We start from the raw sequence: 8,072 nt of genomic DNA, 5'->3' as shown, positions 1-8,072 counted from the left end.
GGTAAATGTCAGCCTTTGAACTCTGAATCACCATTTCCGCATCAAGAACACTGCACGTAACATGCTTTGGTTTTGTTCCTAAATTACATACCCCATAATTTTGTTATTCTTAGTCTAAATTGAGAATTTATTTGAAAGCCACAGCAAAACAATCCCAGTTGTGAAGAAAATAGCCTATAATGCAACTTTCCTTCCCATATATTTCTGCCTAGAATTTCTGGAAATAAAAAAAAGGGAAATTCAAAAGTGTTTTATTGAATTAAAACAATAAATCAATTCCAAATATAATAATACTGTTCTTTTTAACTTTCTATTCATCAAATCCAGAAATACATTTGTAATGTTTTCCACAAAAACATTAAGCAGCACAACTGTTCCAACACTGATAATAAGAAATGTTTCCTGAACACCAGCATATTAAAATGATTTCTGAAGAATCATGTGACACTGAAGACTGGAGTGATGTGTTGCCAAACCAGTAATAAATTACATTTTAAAATATATTAAAATAGAAAACAGTTATTTTAAATGATAACATTAATATTACCAGCACTCTTTTTACTGTATTTTGATCCAATAACCATACGCTTTTAACTGAAATATTAATAAATATAAAAAATATAAAAAAGAAAAAATATTAATACATCTGCTTAATATTTAATATATAATATATATCTACAATTGCAGAGTATATGGGGGAAAAAAAGCTCAATATTTAACATTCACAATCAGAATCATCATTATCATTGATGTTTATAGGACAGATTGGTGTAGCAAATGAGTGGGATGTGAATTCCTAACGGGACTGTGACTACCACCCTCAAAATCAACTCTTCAACCGAGACCAATTTCTGAACTTTACCTATGAAGCTATTTTCATTCATTTCTTTTTGGCAGTGCTGCTTTGGTGCTACAGCGAGGGGTTCTCAGTAGGTCATAAAGTGCATCTTTAATCTTGAGGGGCTTCCAGATGTGCAACTCAGCTCTCGAGGAAGTAGCTTTAGATGTTTACGATTATTTTACTTCTTTCTCATCTCATTCTCCAACGTTTTTAAGTGTATATAAATATTATCCCAATGGTTTGAAATGTCAATCTTTGTGGTTTGTTTAAATAAATATACTAAAGCATAGTGTTTGAGACATACCTCTAGTCTTTTGCAGCCTAAATGTTGAAAATAGGCCACAGGCAAAATTTAATTGCCAAGACCAATGTTCCCTAGTCATTCTCTGGACCAATGTTTTTTTTCTTGCTGAGCAAAGCTTTTCTCTATCGGGCGGACATTTCGGCCACCTGAGCAAAAGCATTCTTTATACCTTGTACAGAGCACACGCAAAAAAGTGTGTAACTTTTAACTTTAATGTGCTATTTCTATTTGATTTGACCTTTGATGTAACTAAATGATGTACATTTTAGGTTGCCTTTTTTTTTACAGTATAATACGCTGCCGTTCAAAAGTTTGGGATCAGTTGACGTTTCGTATGCTCATCAAGGCTGCATCTATTTGATAAAAAATATAGTGAATATTATTTCACAAAATAATACTGTGAAATATTATTGCAATTCAAAATAAAAGTTTTCTATTTTAATATACTTTAAAGTATAATTAATTCCTGTGAAGCAAAGCTGAATTTTCAGCATCATTACTCCAGTCTTCAGTGTCACATGATCCTTCAGAAATCATTCTGATATGCTGATTTATTATTGATGATGCTGAAAATTCAGCTTTGCTTCATAGGAATAAATTATATTTTAAAGTAGGCTATAGGTATTAAAATAGGAAACTAAAATTAGAAATTGCAATAATATTTCACAATATCACAGTGTTTTTGCTGTATTTTTTAAAGAGAGACCCAATTAAAAAACAAGGTCAATTATATATTAGGTTAATAATAGAGGCCTACATAATATAATATCAAAACAAACTAAAGCATTTAAACTGATAGAATAGAATAGAAAACTGAAGCAAAACTTAAACTGAGATCTGTAAGTTAAATATTTTCAAAAAACCGTGAACGTGAATTCTCATATAGTTATCTAAACATTGTTATGAAGTACAGTTTGCACAATACACCTGTGTGTGACTCTGTAAATGTCTCTGAGTTTCGTTACCGTTCTGTGCTCATCCTCCGCTATTTCACATCTCTCTTCTTTAATACATGAGGACATTTTATTTCACATGTCATTGCATTTGCGTTAGCTCTCGATTTGAGCTATTGAAGTATTCGGTTTCTACAGCGACTCATTTGGCGTACATCATTCTGTTTCTATGAAACCTGTAAACCACATTCACCCGTTCTAACTCTATATTCACCAGCTCTATAGCGGTTTGCCTGAGCATGGCAATTCTTTCGCTTTTACTAGAATTTAATCAAATGACTTTCCAATTCATTTTTGTATGTGTGCGGCACATTATTTCTTCTGCGCTTAAGGGGAACATTGCTTACGGGGTGTTGCTTTGGGATGAGTGAGGGAGGGAAAAATCACATTATGCTCATTACAAAAAACTAGACTAAACCACTGCCGTGAACAGGACATTATGAAACTGGAAGGAGGTTGTTGAAAATGTGAGAGACAGATGTGGAAGTTTTGTTGGCCTATAGAATGCTGTCTAGGATGAAACAGTAGATATTATTGTAGCTGATGTAACAACAATGTTAGTAACTGTAAACCTGTCAGGATTGTGGACTGTCTTGTGTGTGTTTTGCTCCCCATGTGTTCCCTGTGACCCAGTTTTACCCTCATGTTGATTGTGTTAATTTGATTCCAGATGTGTCTCGTCGTCTTCCCCTATTATCCTATGTTTAAAAGCCCCAGTCCTTCTGTGAGTGTTTGTCGGTTCTGAACGTCATTCCTTGTGTTTCCTGTGCCTCCTATGCTCGTTTTTGTGAATTGCTCATCTCCTTGTTCCTTGCTCCGTGTTCCCTGAGTAAGTGTAACAAAACCTCTGGCCTCTGCTGACTCTCACAGCACATTGAGTTTTGACATATGAACTTCACGGACCATTCTTTCTGAAATTCAGCATTCTCAAAAAAAGCACACTCAAATTGTTGCGTCTTGCACTCGTTCTCCAGACTTTGTGACAATCTGAAAAACATGTTTTAATCTGTAGGCGCTCTTTGTTTCCTGGTGAGACTATGAAGGGTGTATGATTGATTGTAGTTTATTATACTAATAGTAATTTTTTGCATAACATCCTCCCTCTTTTAATCAGAGCAACATTCCTTTTATACCTGACAGAGCTTACACTATAAAAACAGGCTATTTAGAGCTTCATATAAAGTTTTTGGCCCCAAAGAAGGATTTGCTGTTTAATAAAGTGCTGTTTCCTGAGGAATGAGCGTTTCAGGGTATACAAGTATAGGATTTTCAGCCTGTTGTCATATGATATTTCCTGTACTTCTCCAGCCATCTAGTTCACAACTGAAACATACACAAAAGACAATCTGTGGCCAGAATATCATTGCTTCTGGGAAAGAGAGAGAGAATATCCATGGTGATGTTCTGCTTCTGCATCTTGGGAAATGTCAGATGTCTTGTCTGAAATATTTTGATTGAGGTTAATTTTACAAGGAGCTATATTTCAGAGTTTTGGGAATTTTCAGTTTGTTTAATGCTGTTGAAATATACATTTATTTAGTCTTGTTATTCAAAAATAGGATAAGCTTTAAGGTAATAGCAGTTGTTTCTGTTGTGGCTGCAAATTAATTTGCACTGAGGTGTGGGCTAATCAGGCAAGTTTACTCGGATAGTGCCAGGAGCTCTTCTGGATTGCAAATATAAATTACGTTTCCCTCTAGTTTGTCAGACTTCCATTTATGAATGTTGGATCATCTGACATGCAACAACAGCTTCCGATGTTTTGGACTGAAAAGCTGTCACGGCCTCTGCAAGATTTCCCAAAAGAAGAATAATCTGCTCATGTTTCTGACAGCCAAGTTACAATTTATGCTCTCTGTAAAGAATGAAAAGTGAAGGTTCATGATCATTATCACTGATGTCTTGAATCTCAGCCAGGTTGTTCATTTGACTGTATTGTTAAAGTATGCTTTTGGAAATTTGCCGTTTTTGTATTAAATCTAGTGGATTTCTCTCTTTCACTCTTCCTTAGTCTCTTTCAGACCCTCAAGATCCACCCCTCCCTTCGCCTTTTTTTCAACGAATGGCCACAATCAAACAGGAGTGCAGAGGTAGTTTGGGCTCCTGTTTTTTTTCCAGCAGAGGCCCCAGTGCCGCACTGCTGCGATCCTGTCAGACGCTGAGGGGCTGAAGTCACAGTGAGTCCCGGGTCTCCAAGCTCCTGCCAGCAGGACTCTGGCCTGGCCATTCTCATCCCAGTGACAACCAGAGAATGGAGTTTGTGACCCAGAATTCTAAGCTATATATGATATGACAAAAGGCCAGGCCACTGCATCTGGAGAGTGCAAGCATTTTTCCCCATGGTTCCTCTTCCTTGAGGCACATGTCTTTGATGTAAAGATGTACAGTTTGGATAAAGAGTTTTCTTGTGTGTAATAAATGGGGAGGCATAATCTGATTGGTTTTTCAGAAACTATGATTAAAGGAATATGCAATACAAGTTTAAGATTAACTGACAGCACTTGTGGCAAAATGCTGATTACCACCATTTTTTTCACTTGCCTCTTTTCTTTTTACATTGAGGCACTTACATTGAAAGTAAATGAGACCAATATGTAAATGTTAAAACATTCACTTTTTTAACAGTTGAACCACAAAAATGTAAACTCTGTGTGTTAACATGATTTTCCAGTGATAAAATTGCTTTTTATTTACTTTTTTTACATGACAATGTACGTCTGAAAGCCTAAACCAACCATAAAATGATGAGAACAACTTTATGGCTCAAACAATCCTCAAGTTTTCACATTAGAATTAATGTAAGTGTTTTTTTTTAAATAAAATAAGATTATAAGGTTCATATTTTAAATCCTCCAAAAATTGGCCCCATTAACTTTCTATTTTAAGTGCCGTAACCTAAATATGAGGTACATGCCGGGAAGAATTTTTGTGGCAATTGATGTGAAGTTATTAACGTAATTTCGGGAGGAGTATGCCCATCTAATCTTACAATTAATATCTGAGTATACAGCCTCTTACCACTTCCGCTGTTAGTTCTTTCGACATCCATCCACCTCCCAATCTCCTCCTTTTATGCATATTTAATTTATCCTATTGTCTATAGGGGGGCTATCGGAGCTCGAGTAGAATAGTCTTTCTGAGCCCTCCATTGCATACATCAAGCCAAATCCGTTTACCACTAATGCTAAAATTATATGAGCACACGAACTTGTGAAATTATGTTGACAGTTAAGCTGAACTTATATCAAATAATTTCCCGTAAAATTAATTTTACAGTTTCCTTGTCACACATGATATGTATTTACTATAGTAATTACAGAAAATGCTACATAATTAGATGCAACTAACCCTAAACTGAACCCTATCCCTATATTAAGTAAATACATGTTAATTAATATTACACAGTACTTCAGGGACACAATATCTCCTTAAGAAGTGGTTTGTTTAATTGCATGAATGCTAATAATAAGATATGAAATGGCCAGAAGGAAATGAGGAGCTGTAGTGACAGAACATTATATTCAGTATGTTACAATAACACACAATGCAGACGAGTCATGTGTAATCATAAGCATTATGTCATTATGTAGCCCCTTATCAAACATTTAGTATTATCATGTAGGATGGCAAATGTTTGTTGTCCTTCGTGATGATACTAAATGTTTGGTGTCACACAAGGTGCAGCTAAAGAAAATAGTTCTCTTGAAATGCAAGTGCTAATGCTGTGGGTCCTTATTCATTTGCTCCCCTCCCTTCTCCCTCTTTTTGTCCAGCTGCTTCATATCAGAGTGTAGGCTACAGCAGTTTGGGCATTGAGTTATCTTTTTCAATTTCGCTCACAGCTGAGAGTGATTAGGTCACCATGTTGTCCTTATGTTTGACACGAGAAGATATGTGAGGAGATGGGTCAGGCAGCCGTAATGCAATGCCATGAAGGCTCAGATCAACAATGTAACCACTTTTCTTAAACCATCTGTCACATTTCATATTAATCAAAGTTTGTCTAAATCCATCTGAATGCCCAATCCCACACGTTTTTTCCAAGTATTCGCCATGGTCAGTGTTACTGCAGCCATATGTAAAATGCTCTCTCATTCATACACAATGAGAATGATTCAGGGCAGCCTTTCTTGGTCAAAAGCACATCTAAGCAAACAACTTTTTTAAAGAGCAGAGAAGTTTTATTAACACAAATGGGCTTTGTTAAGAAGTGGCCTGGAAAAGGTCTTTCCAACCTTAACAAGTTTCATCAGTCTATCTCTCCTGTCTCATGTCTGTTTGTGAATCTTGATGGATCCCTGCTTTACTTAATTTGCAGTGTTCTCATTCCATGGAGCAGTACTAGATTTGTAAAGTGCTTGGATTTGGAAAAGACCCCAAGCAGCTGCTGTAGATCTTGAAAAGTGTCTATGTTCAGTTTAGCACTGTCAGCACTCTGACCCGGCTTTGAATTTGATATTAAAAAGTTTATTACGACAAAACACACACATTTTCCCCAGGGTGATGCAAGATTCAGCAATTCTAAGCATTAGATGGAAATCGAGTGCTACTATAGGCATATGTCTACACCTTTTTCTATTTTGAGATAGTTCCCAAGAAAGCTTTTTGTAATGCAAGATTGTGGGAATTTATTCTGAAGAACTTAAAAAAAAAAAAAAAACACTGTGGCAGAAGGTTATGGCCTAAAAATATAAACATAAAACAAAACCTTAATACTGAGTGTATGTAATGCAATACATTGCTATGGAAGCAGCCTCAGAGTACAAAAAATGAAAAAAATAAATAATTGTGATAAAACATCTCCTTATAAATAAAATAAATTAAATGTTTATATCTCAGAACTGACTTAAGTTCAAGATTGTGAAATAGTTACAGCGTGAGATAAAAAGTTGCCATTATGAAAATTGTTTCATACAGTTGTGACTTTATTTCTCACAATGTGATTTTGATTCTCATAATCACCACTTTGATTCTTGTAAGTGCGACTTTATCTCACAATGTGACTTTATATCTTGCAATTTCAAATTTGTTTCTCGTAATTGTACTTTAAATCGCTCAGTGTGACTTTTTTTGTAACTGCCACTTTGTTTCTTGTAAATGTGACAATATTTGCATCTGGAAGATTTTGGGGCTGTTAGGAACAATGTGTATTGAGCCAAGATGTTTTTACTGCTCATGCAGTGATTTAAAAGTGATTCTTGCATAATTAGCTATCAGAGTGCAAAGTAACATTTGCTATTAAAGTGTATTTTAGTGAATCTTGCATAAAATGTTTAATTTCAGCATACAAGGATATGTCTCAATTGCTTTATTATAGTCTACATCACAAATATCAGCATTATATATTAGTTTTCAGCCACCCTGCTGCCTAATAACTGGTATCAGCATTGGCCACTGAAAAACACTTATCAGTCATATAAATGCACATTGCTGGGACACAGGTGTTGGAACAGACACAAATGCTTAAAAACAGACCCAGAAGTGGGAAACTACCATATACAAGTGAAACCTCAGTGGACTTTATCAGTTATGGTATATCAGGTGGTCAAATTTACAGCGCTCCTTGCTCTTTAAATTAAGAAGTTTACAGCATATGTATCGACTTAATGTAAACGTCAATTAGACAAATGAGAGAGAGGCAACGGAACTGAGTGTAGCCATAACTGCACAGTCTGAGGTAGGAACAAGAACAAAATGCACGTGTGCATGATCATTATGAGTAACATATTTAGTGATTTTAAAATGAAGTTTAGTCTGCACGCTGTATTAGCGACACAAATGGCAGGAGTGGCTTTCTGAGAGAGGGGTGTCTCTTAGAGTACGCCCAAGTCTCGGCTAAAGTAATCAGCAAACTGGAGACCACCACAGTTGCATCGACCCCCTTTCTGGTATTATGCATGCAAACCAAGAGCTCCGACCGAGCGCTTGTTAGCGACATGGAAGTCACTTCTATAAAGTAGAGGAGAAACGTTTT

The sequence above is a fragment of the Barbus barbus genome, assembly GCF_936440315.1.
Source record: "Barbus barbus genome assembly, chromosome: 37".
NCBI classification, from domain to species: Eukaryota; Metazoa; Chordata; class Actinopteri; order Cypriniformes; family Cyprinidae; genus Barbus; species Barbus barbus.
Note: the sequence above shows the minus strand (reverse complement) of the source record.